Raw genomic sequence first — 18,479 nt, 5'->3', positions numbered from 1 at the left:
TCTCTTTCCATGGAATTCTCCAGGCAAGAATGCTGGAGTAAGTTGCCATTTCCTTCTCCAAGGGATCATCCCAACACAGGGATCAAATCCACATCTCTTAACATCTCCTGCCTTGGCAGGCAGGTTCTTTACCACTAGCGCCACCAAATGCTAGTTCATTTTTTGGTCGTTCGTATTTCTTTGGCTACCACTGATTCTGAACAATTTCTCCTATTAATATCCTTTGCTCATTTTTTATCCCCAGTGGTCATAGTGGTCTTCTTGCTAATGTGCATAAATGCTATTACAAAATGGTAAAAAAAAATATATATATATATTAACCTCGGTCTAAGTCCTTGTTGCCTGGAGGAGGAAATGGCAATCCACTCCAGTATTCTTGCCTGGAGAGTCCCTATGGACAGAAGAGCCTGGTGGGCTACAGTCCATGGGGTCGCAAAGAGTCAGACACAACTGAACGACTAAGCATATATCCTTGTTGTGTATATAGTTTTTTTCAGTCAACCTATCTTTTGCTTGGTTATATTTTTGTGTGAAGAAGTTGCAAAATCGTGTGCAGTGAAATTTCAGTCTTGTGATGTCTTTAACCACTCCCAAGTTTGGAAAGTTGCACTGCCCCCAGAAGTTTGATAGATATTTATTTTACTTTACTTTTTTTTAAAAATGGCCTGAGTTTTGTATATAGAGATTTAATCCATTTGAAATTTATTGGGATACATGTGTGAGATAAAGATCTAAATAATTAGTTTCTGCCAAATTGACAGGCAATTATCTTAGTACCATTATATTCTCTCCTCTGTTATTTGGTGATGGGTTTGTGAAAAATCATTTAAATTCTTCTGTGTAATAGTACCTACATCTTCTGTGCAGACAGACAATGATCTGTCTGCTATTCAAAGATTACCACAATATTTCAAATTATCATCTAAGACTCTTTTCTAATATTACTGCTGCTTTTTGAAAATTATTCTATATTTACCCTGACTCTTTGTGACCCCATGGTTTGTAGCCGCCAGGCTCCTCTGCCCAGTGGAGTTCTCCAGGCAAGAATACTGGAGTGGGTTGCCATTCCCTTCTCCAGGGGATCTTCCCAAACCAGGGATAGAACCTGGGTCTCCAGCATTGCAGGCAGATTATTTACTGTTCAAGCTACCAGGGAAGTCCTTAAAATATATTCTGTTTCTTCCCATGAAAATGATTCTGTTGGATTTTGTTTGGGTGTCTTTCACCTAAAAATGAAATCTATAAGGAACTGACATTCTATTTCATTTTCCAATATGGTATACCTTTCTATTAACCAAGTATTTGAGCTCTTTAAATAAGTTTTGGATTTTCTTTAGAGAGGTCATATACATTTCTCATAGAAATTACTTCCAAATATGTCTTTTTTTTTTTTAAACTTGTAACTGGGACTGAAATCTTTCTCATTATATTTCTTAACTTCTCAGTTGTTTTCAGGCATGCTATTGATTTTCACAAATTCATTTAGCTCTTATTCAGCCTTTTTAAAACCATGGGTCCTGTCTTCTGCAAAGGAGTATTAGGAGAAGGATTCATGAAAAGAACATTTCTGTGCCACTTACACAAAACACAGAGTTACCACGTGATTCAAATGTCTTTTATATAAAAGATGAACATAGCTTTCTTTTATGGGGTGAAGAGATATAGCTATCTCCTCTGTATCCCTGGTCTTCAAATTACTGCTTTCTCTGCCAGCCCAGGAGCATTCCCAGGAATGCTGCTCTTTCCTTGTCTCATTGGTGTTCCAGTCCCTGCTCTGGGCCTCCTGGTTTGGGCAGCCCATTCAGAGTGCTCTGGTGGCTTATAGCGTATTGACTCTCACCGTGCCCTCACAATGCTGCTCCTCTAGTTTCAGTGTCATCAGCTGCTACCACTGAGTGACTCTTTGTCTCCATTTGTCCTGTTCACCTGGAAGTCCTTCCAGCCAGACTAGACCCTGGTGTGAGATCAGAAGCCACAGCGCATCTTATTTCCTTTTTGTTCCCCAAGAAATCCAGAGCTAAACTTGGACAATTTAACTTACCCCAAGCTCTTTTCTTCTTTTGATGGTTTTTCAAGCTTCTAAATATTTTTTTCACTGACTTGTTTTATATGTGATTTAGCTAAACACACTACATCAAGTCTTCTCAAAAAATAGGCAAGATATAAATCTTAGCAAAATATGTTTTACGGTTAAGATTTTGATTAAATAAACCACACCACGTATGCTTTTCAGACTAACAGCATTAAAAAAACAGAATGAAGCAGTGGGGAAAGAGCGCATGTAAGTGTTACAAGCTAGAATACCTCCTGGGTGTCTATATATGTGTATGTGTGTGTATAGCTCCTGTGTCCATGGAATTTCACAGGTAAGAATACTGGAGTGGGTTGCCATTCCCTTCTCCAGAGGATCTTCCTGATCCGGGAATCAAACCTGGGTCTCCCACAATGCAAGTAGATTCTTTACCATCTGAGCCACCAAGGAAGTCCCAAAATGTACATGCATAAGTTTTGCAAAACATACATGTGCACATAGGTGATATTAAACATAGTTTAAAACAATGGTCACCTAAATTCACATGTAAATAAAAATTTAAAAATACATGCCCTTTTGTTCTCTAATAAAAGTGCTTTAAATGATATAAATCATAGTGAAATGAGGCATCCAATAATTTCTAAATTGTTTGTTGATTTTTAGGAATTGCTGGTATGACCTTGCTGTCACTGGCTAAATGATGCCTGCTCTGAGTCAGGAGCTGTGTGAAACTCTTCCAGCCACTTCCCTCCTGCATGGATGGGCATTAGGTTCCTGGAATCAGGGACTTGGTTGCAGGCAGAGAGCAACTAAGCCTGTCCACTGTCACAGCCAGGCAGCCTCTGGATGCCAGCACTTCCCACAAGGACTGGACACAGATCGCCTTTCCCTCAACCCCTGCCCACGATGTAGTCTCCTTGTTTCCAGAATTCTCCTGGCCACTCCTGAATCAAGTCAAGGAAATGGATGCCACCTAGAAATTGATACTTTGGAACTGTGGTGTTGGAGAAAACTTTTGAGAGTCCCTTGAACTGCAAGGAGATCAAACCAGTCAATTCTAAAGGAAATCAGTCCTGAATATTCATTGGAAGGACCGATGCTGAAACTGAAACTGCAATACTTTGGCCACCTGATTCGAAGAACTGACTCCTTGGAAAAGACCCTGATGCTGGGAAAGATCGAAGGCAGGAGAAGGGGACGACAGAAGATGAGATGGTTGGATGGCATCACTGACTCGATGGACATGAATTTGATTAAGCTCCGGGATTTGGTGATGTAGGGGGAAGCCTGGCGTGCTACAGTCCATGGGATCGCAGAGTCGGACACAACTGAGCGACTGAACTGAACTGAAAGACAATTGCCACCAGGTGGCGCCAACCTCTGCAGCGAGGACGTGAACCGGTTTGGGTCTTGCAGCGCTGGCTATTAAAACTGAGTGGTTTCGCTAATCTGGCAGTCAAGGCCTGGTACTTACATGGTGAGTTTTTTGGACTCCACTTTCTGCATTACGAGTGTGGGGGTTAGATTTTAGATCGCTATGAAGGTGTACCTCAGTTTTTCTCCCTTCCCAACAATTTTTGATTTGGAAAATTTTGAAACTTGGAGAAAAATTGTAAGAATAATATAATATATATAATGACACGCATATACCTTTCACCTAGATTCACCAGTTCTTACCATCTGGCCACATGCTCAAGCTCTCACACTCTCATGTCTCTCTAATCTCTCCCTGTCTAGGTGTACATTTCTCTTCCTGAATCATTTGAAAATTAGCTGCATAAACCTGACTCTTCATCCCTAAATACGTCACCATATTCTCCTAAGAACAAGGACATTCTTCTACACAATCACAATTACTTTCAGAAAATGCAGTATTGATAATGATATCATTATCTAATATATAGATCTTCGTATTGAGTTTTCTAAATTGTCCTAATTATGCCATTTATACTTTTTTAAAAATTAAGGATCTAATAAAAAAATCTCACACTGTATTTGTCATAAACTTGACTCACCTTAACCTGAGATGATTCCTCACCTTTTTGAGCACGCACACGCAAACACACATGTGTGTCTGTGTGTGGCCGGTCTTTTATGAAATTGAGTGTTTTGGAAAGTCCAAGCCAGTTTTTTGCGTTCGTCTGATTCTTCTTTCATGATTAAATTTGGGTTAAACGTTTTTGGCAAGAACACCACAATGTGATGCTGCATTTTCTTAAAACAGTGTTTAAAAGATTCCAGTGATTCTATTTTCACAACATACTTTTTGTTCTAGAAAAAAAATCACTAATCACTGACTCAAATTAATTTTAACACACACACAAAGCTTCTTAGACCTTCCGCCTTTGTCATTCTGATCCCATTTTCATGATTATACCACACATAATGGACAAAAGGAAATTACACAATGAAAACCAGCAGATTCAAGTTCATAAGGGATTATATCTAAGTAAAGGCCCTAGTAGTGCTGTTGACACCTGGGTTGTTTGTACAGCAACCTTTCTTTCAAAGAGTCACCAAACTTCCCTCTCTGTGTGGCCTCGGCTGTCAATCATGGGACTCAACCTCTTGACCCATGGTGATGGTTCAAGGGTAAGCAGGATGTGACCTGAACAGAGCCCACTTCTCTAAGAGATTACACATGGGTTCTGAAGAAAAGTCTCTCTCTTCTTCTGGGATTGTAAGATAAACAATTATGTTTCCTGGAAGCATTTATGGTCCTCTTCCTTATTTTATGGAGGAATATTCTGTAGAAGAAAGTCCACACACACAAAATGAAGCAGTGGAAAGTGGAGATAGAAAGATCAATAGAAAGAGACAGAGTTAGTCCAAGTGACATATGTTAGTCCCTGGATCTAGCCATGCCTGAAGTCGAGTCAGCTATAAATTCCTGTTTTATCCTCTTAAGCTAGTTTGAGTTGAGTTTCTGCTTCTTGCAGCTGAGTTTTGAGTAATGCAATCATGATCTTGGTCAGAATCACAAGAATCTTTTTCTTTGCATTGGCAAAGCCTTGGCAATCACCAAAGAGCCCCAGGTACCTGGGCTATAATAGGAATGATATTAATAGTACACATTTCAGGGTACCTGTTGTGCAGATTAAGAGGGGACCTGGGTAAGCACTTGACAGTGTCTGGCTCATATTAGGAAATCCGTGTACCATGCACACAAGTCTTGGGCATCTCTCTAGGCTTCTGCCGTTTGCCCTGTGCCCTTGAATTTTCCCCTCACTGGGCATCCCTAGTGGCTCAGATGTTAAAGAATCTGCCTGCAATACGGGAGACCTGGGTTTGATCCCTGGGCTGGGAAGATCCCCTGGAGAAGGGAATGGCAACCCACTCCAGTATTCTTGCCTGGAGAATCCCGTGGACAAAGCCTGGTGGGCTACACTCCATGAGTTTGCAAAGAGTCAGACACAACTGAGCTACTAACATTTTCACTTCACTGCCCAGACTAAAGCCAGACTTGGCTGAGAACAGTGCTTGCTTGGGTAACGTTCATTGTTCACTGTCATTGTCTTGGTTATATTCTCTCCATTTCTCCTATAAGCTCAGCAACATGAACAGTGTTGAATATGTCTTGAGGGTATTCTGCGTTTGTCAGGTTATTATTTTTCCAGGTGAGAAAGAAGCCAAGGGTGAGGCTAACAGAATGGAACTGCACTGACATTTTGGCAGCAGGCACGCTCTGCATGAGCTGGAGCTGAAGCTCAGGGGTCAGGAAATTAGCGACACTGGAATTGGTAAGTTTTGGGGCTACCATGTGTATTTGTTTTGGCCTAATTTATCCTCTTTCTGCAACCTTTTCCAGGAGGAAGTTTGTCCTTTCAGAGGCCACTGTATTTGTTGCTGTCGCAGGGGCCAGTTGCAAAGAGTCTTTCAGAAAAGCAAAATTCCCAGGGAAGGACTCATGAGGTTTATGTAAGCACCTGTACAATGCAGGCATACCTCAGGGGTTATGGAATTGCAAAGACTCTCACAATTGCTACATTTTTCTGGACTCCTCCTCTAAGTACCTTAGCATCTACTAAGAAAGGGTACCTCAAGCAGGTGCTAACAAATGTCCTGGTTGACTTCAGGTCTGGAAGATCATTGGAGGTGAGAGCATGGCTATCTCTGGTAGGAGTCTGTGGCCAGCGTGGACTTTCCACCCAGTCCACGGTGTGTTTGGAGCAGACATGAGGGCACAGTGATGACTTCTCATGCCTGAAAATTCAGCCTCAAGTGGGAAGAATATGCTGGGCTTTGTGGAAGTCAGCCAGCCCAGTTTCCCAAGTTCTTGTATGTTTTGGAGTTGAGTGCTGGTAACCCCAGGGCTGGAAGCAGGTGACCTGAGCACTCTTTTCACTGCTTGGAAGAGCCTGGTGGGTGGGCCTGGCAGGATCCTCTTTGTCTGGGGAGCCACTAGATCCTCCTGAGGAAGAACTGGTGCGAAGGACAGAGACCAGCTCAGTTCAGTTCAGTTCAGTCGCTCAGTCATGTCCGACTCTTTGCGACCCCATGAATTGCAGCACACCAGGCCTCCCTGTCCATCACCAACTCCCAGAATTCACCCAAACTCATATCCATTGAGTCAGTGATGCCATCCAGCCATCTCATCCTCTGTCGTTCCCTTTTCCTCCTGCCCCCAATCCCTCCCAGCATCAGAGTCTTTTCCAGTGAGTCAACTCTTTACATGAGGTGGCCAAAGTACTGGAGTTTCAGCTTTAGCATCATTCCTTCCAAAGAACACCCAGGACTGATCTTCTTTAGGATGGACTGGTTGGATCTCCTTGCAGTCCAAGGGACTCTCAAGAGTATTCTCCAGCACCACAATTCAAAAGCATCGATGCAGGCCTATACATTCAGCTGGAGAACCACATCCTAGTGGCCGAGACAGAAATGGTTTGAGTATAGGGAGGCCTCCTCCCAGTGCTTCCATCAGAGCCCTGGAGGAGAAGTCACTGTAAAACTCTGAGAGCGGCTCCCGAGGACTCTGGGTGTCCAGAACAACAGTTAGCCCTGCTTCAGGCCATGCTTTGGTGACAGTAGAAAAGGCACAGAAAGAGCACTTCCTCCTTCTAGCAGAGCAGCTGTGGCGTCAGAGTGAGACCTGAGGGGTCAGTACAGAGAGCATGAAGGAGTGGCCTCTGTGGTCGCCACAGGGAGGGGCCTGGGTACAGCTCTTATGGACCCCAGTGCCTCAGGAGCAAAGGCAGACAGCAGTGTGACGGGAAACAGTGAAGGCCTTCTTAAGTGATCAATGCAAAGAAATAGAGGAAAATAATGGCAAGATTAGAGATCTCTTCAAGAAAATTGGAGCTATCAAAAGAACGTTTCATGCAAAGATGGGCACAGTAAAGGACAGAAATTATAAGAACCGAACAGAAGCAGAAGATATTAAGAAGAGGTGGCAAGAATTCACAGAAGAACTATACAAAAAAGATCTTAATGACCTAGATAACCACGATGGTGTGATCACTCACCTAGACTCAGACATCCTGAAGTGTGAAGTCAAGTGGGCCTTAGGAAGCATTACTACGGAAAGCTGGTGGAGGTGATTGAATTCCATCTGAGCTATTTGAAATTGTAAGAGATGATGCTGTGAAAGTGCTGCACTCAATATGTAAGCAAATTTGGAAAACTCAGCAGTGGCCACAGGACTGGAAAAGATCAGTTTCATTACAATTTCAAAGAAGGGACTAACAAAGAATGTTCAAACTACCATAAAATTGTGCTCATTTCACATGCTAGCAAGGTTATACTCAAAATCCTTTTAGCTAGGCTTCAGTGGTACGTGAACTGAGAACTTCCAGATGCATAAACTGGGTTGAGAAAAGGCAGAGGAACCAGAAATCAAATTGCCAACATTTGTAGGATGATGGAGAAGGCAATAGAGTTCCAGAAAATCATCTACTTCTGCTTCATTGACTACGCTAAAGCCTTTGACTGTGTGGATCACAACAAACTGGAGAATTCTTGAAGATATGGGAATACCAGACCATCTTACCTGCCTCCTGAGAAACCTATATGCAGGTCAAGAAGCAACAGTTAAAACTGGACATGTAACAACTGACTGGTTCAAAATTGGGAAACGAGTAGGACATATTGTATATTGTCACCATGCTTATTTAACTTCTATCAGTGCCGGGAGCCACCACGGGAGATCCCATCCATGACAAAGGTCATGCGGAAGAGACCTGACAGGCAAAGGTAGATCAGGCCTCAAGGGGCCCCCTGAATCTGCTCTAGCATCCACCCCAAAACCCAAATCTGTCTGTCTTACTATTTTATGCCTTTCACCAACTCTTCTGACATTAACAGGGGGCTTTCCCCGACCACCTTTCTCTGGAAAAAGTCAACTTAGGGCTTTAGTTAATAAGTCTCCTGGGCATGAAAGGAATATTTCTATTTTAACCCCTCTGTTGGCATTCTAGCTCGCCTGACAGGTTTATCCATACTCTTGCAATTAACACACATGATTGTTCACAACGCCCCAACCTTGAAAGGCATGGGAAGCCAAAACATTCTAAAAGTCCCAATGAGCATAGAGTCCTTTAAGGGATGAAAAATTACTAGAATAGATAGTGCTGGTAAAGGGCTTCATTACTGGGCCAATGCTTGCTGCCGAGTGCCCATATCCCTTATCCATTGTGCGCCTGGGAGTGCATTGGTTAACATAGTTGGAATGTAAGAAAAACAAGTAGCAGCCTTGGAATTAACCACATCAGACCTTTGAGCTAACTGGTTCTTTCTTTGTTGTGACCCACTGCACCTTTGCTCTGTGAGAATGTAACTCTGTTTAGTACTTTCTGAGGCTGGGAGAAATAAAGAAGAAACACTTCAAGGGAAAACAAGTTTTCTGGTCGAGCAGCCTTTATCAAAAAAGGGTCATAAAATGTCCACAGGCCTCCAAGGCCAGAAGATAATGTACACAACATTGTATATGGGAAAGGTATGCAGAAAAAATCCTGGTTTTGATGAAGACAAAACAGATGTAATGTTTGGGCCGACTCTGTATGACTGCATCTTTCATTTCCCTCTATGTACAAGTCAAGGTATAAAAGTTCCTTTTGAAAATAAAGTTATGGGCCTCGTTCACCGAAGCTTGGTCTCCCCATGTCGTTCTTTTTTCCTTTTCCCTCCTTTTCTCTCTCTGTTCTTCTTTCAGGATGACTCCTTGGAACACAGGAGCTTTATTGGCTTTCTGTGTTAATCAAGGAAGATCAAGCCTCTGATCTCTCCACTTTGCTATCCTTATCGCCTAAGCCGTCATCCTGAGGGTACCCCTGGCTCCTGCTGGGGCTGGACCCCGGTAAGAATACTGAGCTGGAAGAATCACAAGCTGGAATCAAGATGGCTGGGAGAGATATCAATAACCTCAGATATGCAGATGATACCACTCTAATGGCAGAAAGTGAAGAGGAACTAAAGAGCCTCTTGATGAAGGTGAAAGAGGAGAGTGAAAAAGCTGGCTTAAAACTCAACATTCAAAATGCAAAGATCATGACATCCAGTCCCATGACTTCATTGCAAATAGAAGGGGAAAAGTAGAAGTAGTCAAAGATTTTATTTTCTTGTGTTTCAAAATCACTGTGTACAGTGACTGAAGCCATGAAATTAAAAGACGCTTGGTCCTTGAAGGAAAAGCTATGACAGACCTAGACAGCATATTAAAAAGCAGAGATATCACTTTTTGGACAAAGGTCTGTATAGTCAAAGCTATAGTCATGTATGGATGTGAGAGTTGGACCATAAAGAAGACTGAGAACTGAAGAATTGATGCTTTTGAACTGTGGTGTTGGAGAAGACTCTTGAGAGTCTCTTGGACTGCAAGATCAAACCAGTCAATCCTAAAGGGAATCAATCCTGAATATTCATTGGAAGGACTGATGCCGAAGCTGAAGCTCTTATACTTTGGCCACCTGATGTGCAGAGCTGACTCACTGGAAAAGACCAGAGCAGAGAGTTCAACAATGGGGCTGAAATGGTGGCTGGCAGGAAGATGCCCAGGATCTGCCATCACCCCAGACTTTTCAGAACTAACTGGGGGAAGCAAAGTTAGTCAGGGACATAGGAAAGATGTAGAGAAATACAATTTTCTACTGTAAATGTTACCCCATTGTTACCTTTTTACTCCAGGACATGTGGTCTGGGAGGTAGAGAGGGGAACATGGGCTCCACCTGTCATTTCAAGCCCCTTTATTCTGATTATGAACAGCTTGTGCCACACAAGAATAGACACAAGAGTGACTTGGGGTTGTTTTGCTTGATTGGCAGAGGAGCAGAATTTGGAGGAAACCTGGTGCCCCAGACAGCATCAAGGACTCACAGAGGGACTTTTGATTATCAGCTCATTGCTTCCCTTTAAATTCCTCTGAGCCCAGGAGTCTTGGGTTAGCTCTAGAAATGTCTAGGGATTTATAAGCAAAGATTCTCAGGAGAAGGTTTGAGCTGAAGTATTAACAAAAGAGATGATCACATCAAAATCAACATAAGGTTTCAGGGCATTGTCTATTCACCAGTCTCAACAGAGGGGTAATTCCATAATTATAATAAGGCAAAGTAAATTAAAGAGAGTAGTACTTAAATCTTGCCTGGAGAATCCCAGGGACGAGGGAGCCTGGTGGGCTGCCATCTATGGGGTCGCACAGAGTCGGACACGACTGAAGTGATTTAGCAGCAGCAGCAGCAGCAATGCTTAGATAGCTCCAATACAGTTTCTTTGGAAATACCATTTGCAGAAATATCGACTGTTTTGGATCGCCCATGTCAATCTGTCATTCTCTAGTGAAGCTAATGTACATGCAGAAGTGTAACTCTATAGTAGGATTGCTGAAGCTGTGAAGTCTAGTTTTATGATTTGGTATTTGGGAGATTCAGTATGGACAAAGGACATTTACACTGCAGTCATCACTTGGTTTCCTCTGCTTTTTATTAGCTTGTGTGACCTTCAGGAGATCACTTCACACCTCTCAGATTCAGTTCCCATACTGGTAAAATGTTGATAATAACATTCACAGAGTTCCTGTTATTGTACGTAGGAAACAAATATCTCTAAGTTTCAGTATGAGTTATTAACACAGTATAATATCACAATGTAATATTTATTGTGATCTGATTTTTATCAGTAACAAAGTCTGTATAAGCAGAAGTAGCTCTGATAAACACAGGCTGGGCAAATCAAACTGACCGCTGACATAATATGACAGGTGTTGGCATTTAGGGCCTCAGGGTAGGTCAGGACTTTTGCTCTCACATTTCTATTGGCTACAACTGTGGGGATGCTGAATCTAAGACTCAGGAACTCAAATCTGAATCACAATTATAATTTTAAATCTTTTGAACTTTGGTCTACTTAGAGCTGAGATGGTTTAGTACCTTAGAGAAATAAAATTCCAACACTTGGATTAAAGGACATTTAGAGCTTAACACTTGGATTAAGCTCTAGAGGACTGTGATTATGCTACAGTGAGTATTCAGAAAAACAAACACCTGAAGAGGAAATGAAGTTAAAGTCTAGTTGCCCTCTTTAATTCATGTTTCTACCCTTGATCACACCATAAGTCATTCTCCTTGACTGTACCTTGTGGCTCAGACCCCTCAGAATGTGAATCCACCCCTGAGTAGGAGACACAGAGCACCATGAGAACATGGAGATGGGACAGTCAGGCTAGGAAGACTTCCAGGAGGAGGTGAAACTTAAAACGGAGACTTAAGTGATGAGAAGGAGGTTTGCTCCACAATTACAGGGAGAGCAGAGAAACATTCCAGGCAAAGGGGACAATCTATGCGAGTGAGGGAATGGACGGATGGATGGATAAATAGATGGGTGGATACACAGATGGATACCCTAAGCTTAGAAATATAGGTATCTCCTAAATATGACTAGAGTTTATGCTAGTTAATGGCGTATGCTGATTCTTCTCCCACTGGAGGTATCCTTGTGGCTCGAGGCATCCATTGTATGATTGGTGAGATCCCAGTTTGAATCCTGGTTGTGCTAGTTACTTATTCCCTATGTGGTTCAGAACTAGTTATTTAGCGCAACTTCTTGGGTCTCAAGCATCTCAGTTAAAAAATGAGGACATTAACATCCACCTCAAAGTTTTTTTCTTAGAACTAAATGACATTTTGTAAAGTTGTTAGCACAGTCCTTGGGATGAAGTAAATGCTGGGTTAATCGTGGCATTAACCATCATCAGCATCAACAACAGGTGATTTCCATCCAAGAAAAAGCAGTGTGTGACTGTAACAGCCACCTGAATAACGTTTAGCAAACACCAGCATGAGCCAGGTCATCTCAAAAGCAGAGATTTTGAAAAGAAATGCACAGGGCAGTCATCTGATGATCTTTGTTGGCCCAAACACACGATTCAGCCTTGAAAACAACAGGCTGGTTTGGGATCCTGGCTACTGACCCGGGGATGGGCGTCAGACGTGATGCATGGTGTAATAAGTACTTGGTTCCATCCCGGCAGTACAGAGAAACAGAATGGCTTCTCTGGAAAGAAATCGCAGTAATTGTCATTTATAAGAGCTAACGCTTACAAAGTGGACTGTAATTCTTGCCCTGCACAGAGAGTTAGAAACAGAATCATTAGAATACTGTCTCCCAGACTTACTGACTCTGTAAAGGTACTTAATGCCTCTTGAGTTTCTTCATCTTCAAAAAGGAGACACCCTCCCTGCCTCCCAAGGTTGCTGTGAGCAGCAGACAAATGATGGAAAACAACAGGCACACAGTCTCCATGATTAGTGGAGGTGCTGATAGCCAACAGCATCCAATTCTTAGACGACTTGCTTTTCTCAGAGAGCAGAATGCTACCTGCCTATGATAAATATTTCAGAGATGCTGAATTATTTATTTATTATATACTTGGGTTTACAAGGAAGGAAATTGGTTCCTTTAAAACAATAACATTGATTGGGTTAAATAGCAGAGACAGCACTCTCCCATCCTTATTTACAGACCCTGGACCGAGTTCTAAGAGCGCAATGGCAGATTATGGATGTACCTGCTGACCTGCAGACAAATAGGAGGGTTAAAAGATCAATTAAATAATCTTAACTCGTGAGCAGCAGGGAAAATATTTCAGCTGAAACATTGATCGTCGTCCTGAAATGTACTACAGTGGAGCTAAACGGATTCGTGTCTTCACAGGCAGTGGGCTTCCTGGCTTGTATCCCAGCCCCGGCGGCCTGTGACTGATGTAGGGCGGACAGAACCTAAGGATAGGAAAAGAGAAATGGATATGTGTTGAGCAGCTATTCTTGCCAGGCAGTCTACCTAGCTGCTTCACCCACGTAGGTCACCAAACATCTTTCAATATCTGGGAGGTTAAGTTCCTTGTTGCTTGCCTCCAGGTGATACAGCTAGTCAGAGGCAGGTGTCACCGAAACCAGAATTTACATAGAGAATGGTCTCATGGACCCAGGGTCGGGGAAGGAGAGGGTGGGATGAGTTGGGAGAGTATCACTGACATATATACACCACCATCCGTGAGATAGGTGGCTACTGGGAAGTCAGTGTATAGCACAGGGAGCTCAGCTTGGTGCTCTGCGGTGACCTGGAGGGGTGGGATGGGAGTGGGTGGGAGGCAGGCTCAAGATGGAGGGGATATATGTATACCTATGGCTGACTCATGTTGTACAGCAGGAACTAACACAACATTGTAAAGCAGTTATACCCTGATGTAATAAATAAATAATACAATCAGAATTTGACTCTCAGATCGGTGTTCTTTGTCACCACCAGCCTGACCATTCATTTCATCAGTCAACAAACATCCGCTGAGCTGCTTCCACATGCCAGGCACTTGGGATGCAAAGGCACAGCAGGTAAGTTTTCTGCCCCCAAGGGTCTCACAGTCTGAAGAGGGAGACAGACAAGGGGCTTCCAGTTTCCATGTGGGGTGGAGACGGTGGGACCAGAGGGCAATTTACTGTGATGCTTCAGGACTCCTTATTTGTGTGTGTCACTTCTAAATAAATATTCACTCTTACACCTGTCTTTGTAATTTGTATTACTTTTTTAAAATTTTATTTTAATTTTAAACTTTACATAATTGTATTAGTTTTGCCAAATATCAAAATGAATCCACCACAGGTATACGTGTGTTCCCCATCCTGAACCCTCCTCCCTCCTCCCTCCTCCCTCCCCATACCATCCCTCTGGGTCGTCCCAGTGCACTAGTCCCAAGCGTCCAGTATCGTGCATCAAACCTGGACTGGCATCTCATTTCATACATGATATTTTACATGTTTCAATGCCATTCTCCCAAATCTTCCCACCCTCTCCCTCTCCCACAGAGTCCATAAGACTGTTCTATACATCAGTGTCTCTTTTGCTGTCTCGTACAAAGGGTTATTGTTACCATCTTTCTAAATTCCATATATATGCGTTAGTATACTGTAATGGTCTTTTTCCTTCTGGCTTACTTCACTCTGTATAATAGGCTCCAGTTTCATCCACCTCATTAGAACTGATTCAAATGTATTCTTTTTAATGGCTGAGTAATACTCCATTGTGTATATGTACCATAGCTTTCTTATCCATTCATCTGCTGATGGACATCTAGGTTGCTTCCATGTCCTGGCTATTATAAACAGTGCTGCAATGAACATTGGGGTACACGTGTCTCTTTCCCTTCTGGTTTCCTCAGTGTGTATGCCCAGCAGTGGGATTGCTGGATCATAAGGCAGTTCTATTTCCAGTTTTTTAAGGAATCAAAGAGCATTCTCAAAATATATAAGCTTTGGAACTCAGTCCACCTGGATTCAGCCCTTAGCACAACACAGCAAACCCTGTAGACATGTACATGCAATATCTATATCTGCCCAGAAGGCTTCTAGAAGGTCGCCCTTGAAATGAGACTTAAGCACAAGAAGTACACAGAGAAGTGGAGGGCGGGGGATGGGATGGGCCTAGAGAACAGGACCTAGGAAAGTGGTGGTGAGGGAGTCAAAATAGCTCAGTTTATCCAGGATGATGCAGGGTTGTGGGGAACTGTGTGTTGGCTATGGGGGCAGCTGATAGACAGTGGGGTGCTGGTGAGGGAGGGCAGGAGAGACTGTAGGGCCAGTGTGGGAGGGACTTCCGTCCAGGATTTTATAGAACTTTAACTCTGATCTTTAATGCTAGAAGGAACAACTGAAGGATTTTTTGGATCCATTTTTTAGCATAGATTTTAGGAGCATCCATCTGATATCAAGACGCAGGGTGACCTGAAGGCAGAGTGAGCAGCTGTTACCTAGGACTGTCCTGGTTTTAGCACTGAAGGTTCTCTGTCCTGGAACACCCCTCAGCCCCAGGGAAACCAGGACAGTGAGTCACCTGACCTGGAAGAGGGTGGGCCCAAAGCCAGGAGAAACACTGAGGTCTGCTCAGCAAATATGCATCCCATTACCCACCTGACAGCTCCACTTTGATGTCTAAATGGCATCATTAAATCAATGTGCTCAAAACCTCAGAGTGTTTGCACTTGCTGTTCCCCAGGATAACCACATGGTTCACTCCTTCACCTCCTTCTGATGTTTATTCTGATCTTACCTTCTCAGCAAGGCCTCCCCCCAAATCCTCGTTTATTATTGCAATCCCTATGCTTGACATTTCCTATCCTTGTTTTGGTTTTGTTCATAGCGTACCACCACCACCCAACATGCCCAACATATTGAATATTTACATTTTTTATAGTCAGTTTTTTCCCACTATCAAAATCTTTCATGAAGGTGGGAATTTTGTTTGTTGTATTCATTGTCCAGGACAGTGTCTGGCATGTAGGACAGGTTCTTTGACTAAGTAAATTGAGTCTTTGTTGATTCATCCCTACTCTCTCAGGCCCTGCATCCAGTTCATCTGCAAATTCTGGTGACTGTCTGTTCATGGTAGATCCAGAATATGAGTTCTTAGCACCCCCACCACGCCTACCCAGGTCCAGGCCACGTCATCGCTCACCTGGATTGTTGCAAGAGCCTCCCTCCACAGGCTTCCTGTATCCAACCTTGCTTCTGAACAGCCTGTTCTCTGTTCTCAAATCAGCAGCCAGGGGATCCTGCTGAAATGTGAGTCTGATCACATTGCTCCATCATCTGCTCAGTTCCCCCTTTCCCCTTGCACTCCCTCGTCTCCTCTCCTTTGCTTCCTCTTCTTCCCTCCCTGCCATTGCCTCCTCTCAGGCCCACCTCTGCTTCTGGGAAGGCATCTTCTGATGTGTCCAGGTTCTGGCCCTTCCAGCCACACAGGCTCCCTTTGTGTGCCTCAAGCACACTTGGCCCCTCCTTTCTTGACGCAGGGTCTTCCTGCTGCTGCTGCTGCCAAGTTGCTTCAGTCGTATCCAACTCTGTGCAACCCCATAGACGGCAGCCCACCAGGCTCCCCCGTCCCTGGGATTCTCCAGGCAAGAACACTGGAGTGGGTTGCCATTTCCTTCTCCAATGCATGAAAGCAAAAAGTGAAAGTGAAGTCGTTCAGTCATGTCCGACTCTTCGAGACCCCATGGACTGTAGCCTACCAGGCTCCTCTGTCCATGGGGTTTTCCAGGCAAGACTTGTTGGGAAGGGAAAAAACCCAGAACCCAGGCTCATGACAAAAAAACTAACAAAAAAATTAATTTAAAGTAAGTAAAAGAGCTTTCATTTAATTTTTAAAATGCCTTTATGAACTAATTTTCTTTCCGTCTTGGAAAAGGCAGAAACGTGTGTTCTTGTCATATTGAGATAACTAATTACCCTCCTTGCTGGTGAAGACAGTAAAGTAGAAGCAGAATTTCAGAAAAATAGATTCTTTCCCTTTTTCTCTCTTTTCACTCACTGTATTTACCCACTTTCAGGAAGTAGAGGGTTTTGCTGCTCAAACTTTCTTCCTGTCTCTCAAGAAGCAAATCTCTTGGAAATTCTTTGCAAGAAGACTGTTTGCTGCTAGAATGTGTTGAGAATATTACTTCTTTCACAAGGTCTATTTTGTATCTTTAATTCATAGGAGTTTTTTTTTTTTTTTTTCTGTTCACCCCCTCCCACTTCTCCCTACTGTTCCCCTTGATTTTCCATGTGCTTCCTTCTTTGTGTCTTTCAGATGGTCACATGTTCAAACTTCCTGTGTACTCATTTGCCATGCAGTTACACATGCATCATCTCATTTAATCTTCATAAGCACCCTGTGAGGTGCTATTATTATTCTTCTCTTTTACACACAAGGAAGCTGATGCCTCAGAGCTAAGTAGTGTGGTGAGAGCTGTCAGTACCCTGTCCCATGCCACCAATGCAATGGGCACTGGTTGGCTTCCCACCGCCAAGGTCTATATATGTTTCTTTCACCCCAGAAGAGGCCAGATGTGCTGGGGAATATGCCCATTCCCCATTCCAACACACCCCCTCCATGGCAGTCTTTTCCCAATGACTGATGGAGTTGCTGTATAAATATCACAGCTTCCCTGCTCCTTGGGTGGGAGAGAACTGAGGGGCAATTTCTAGGCTGGTTTCAGAGACTCCTAGCAGGATTGTGCTCCATAGTTACCTGTCTGGTTAAAGAACCTTCTGTTGGCTACATCTACTTCTCTCGCTCTTCCCCTACTGGAGTTTCCTGGAATCACTTCCTAGATATGGGTTTGCACTGGAATCCTTATCTCAGGGTCTGCTTCTAGGGGAACCAAAGATAGATCTTTGCCTGAGATTGTATAGTTACCAGATGGCAGAGCTGAACTGCAGACTCAAATCTGTGTGATTCTAGAGCTTGTGTGTTTCATCATGATGTTCTAATCCCTTCCTTCTCTTTAAGAATTTTTTAAATTTCTATCACTTGTAGTGGTGATAACTTTTTTTCCTAATGTGTCAAATTATAGCAAACAATACTTTAAAAAACCATCTTGATAAATCAATTGGGAAATGTTAACATTTTCTTTAGATTGAAATTTTAGTTTTATAATGACAAACTATAAGCTATAAAAGGACAAGTTCCCACAAGTCCACAACCTAGCATTAATGGGGACCATATGATATGAGTCATGACGAGAAGAAGAGCGAGAGTGGATTGATGATAAGTTAGGAGTACTTTGTTAAGTTAAAAATGAATTTACTGGAAGGTCTTGGTTAGATTGGAGCTTCCCAGATGGCTCAGTGTTAAATAATTTGCCTGCTAGTGCAGAGACACAAGAGATGTAATTTCAGTTCTTGGGTTGGGAAGATGTCCTGAAGTAGGGAATGACAACGCACTCCAGTATTCTTGCCTGGAGAATACCATGGACAGAGGAGTTTGGCAGGCTACCGTCCATGGAGTCGCAAAGAGTCACACGACTGAGCATGCACGTACTTGGTTAGATTAGGGACTTGAAAGAAGAGCTGGACAGTCAAGTTCCAGAAAGGACAGACAGGACAGCTTTTGGGAACCAGGGACCCGAAGCTATTGGACAGTATTTTCCGGGAACCATAGTCAAGTTGATTAAGCTTCAATTCATCTTGGAGAAGACTAATTCCA

General features: G+C 43.1%; 1 long non-coding RNA gene across 1 annotated transcript; it reads right to left on the bottom strand.

Moving 5' to 3' along the window:
• Nucleotides 1-12,854: 12,854 nt before the first annotated feature.
• Nucleotides 12,855-16,328, bottom strand: LOC113892753. Its single transcript, XR_003511120.1, has 2 exons — nucleotides 15,966-16,328; nucleotides 12,855-13,237 (listed from the first exon to the last, which is right to left on the bottom strand). It is a non-coding gene; the product is annotated as an uncharacterized LOC113892753 (long non-coding RNA).
• Nucleotides 16,329-18,479: the final 2,151 nt, after the last annotated feature.

This window comes from Bos indicus x Bos taurus, chromosome 5, assembly GCF_003369695.1.
Source record: "Bos indicus x Bos taurus breed Angus x Brahman F1 hybrid chromosome 5, Bos_hybrid_MaternalHap_v2.0, whole genome shotgun sequence".
Classification (NCBI taxonomy): Eukaryota; Metazoa; Chordata; class Mammalia; order Artiodactyla; family Bovidae; genus Bos; species Bos indicus x Bos taurus.
Note: the sequence above shows the minus strand (reverse complement) of the source record. Positions and strands in the feature narration are given on the sequence as shown.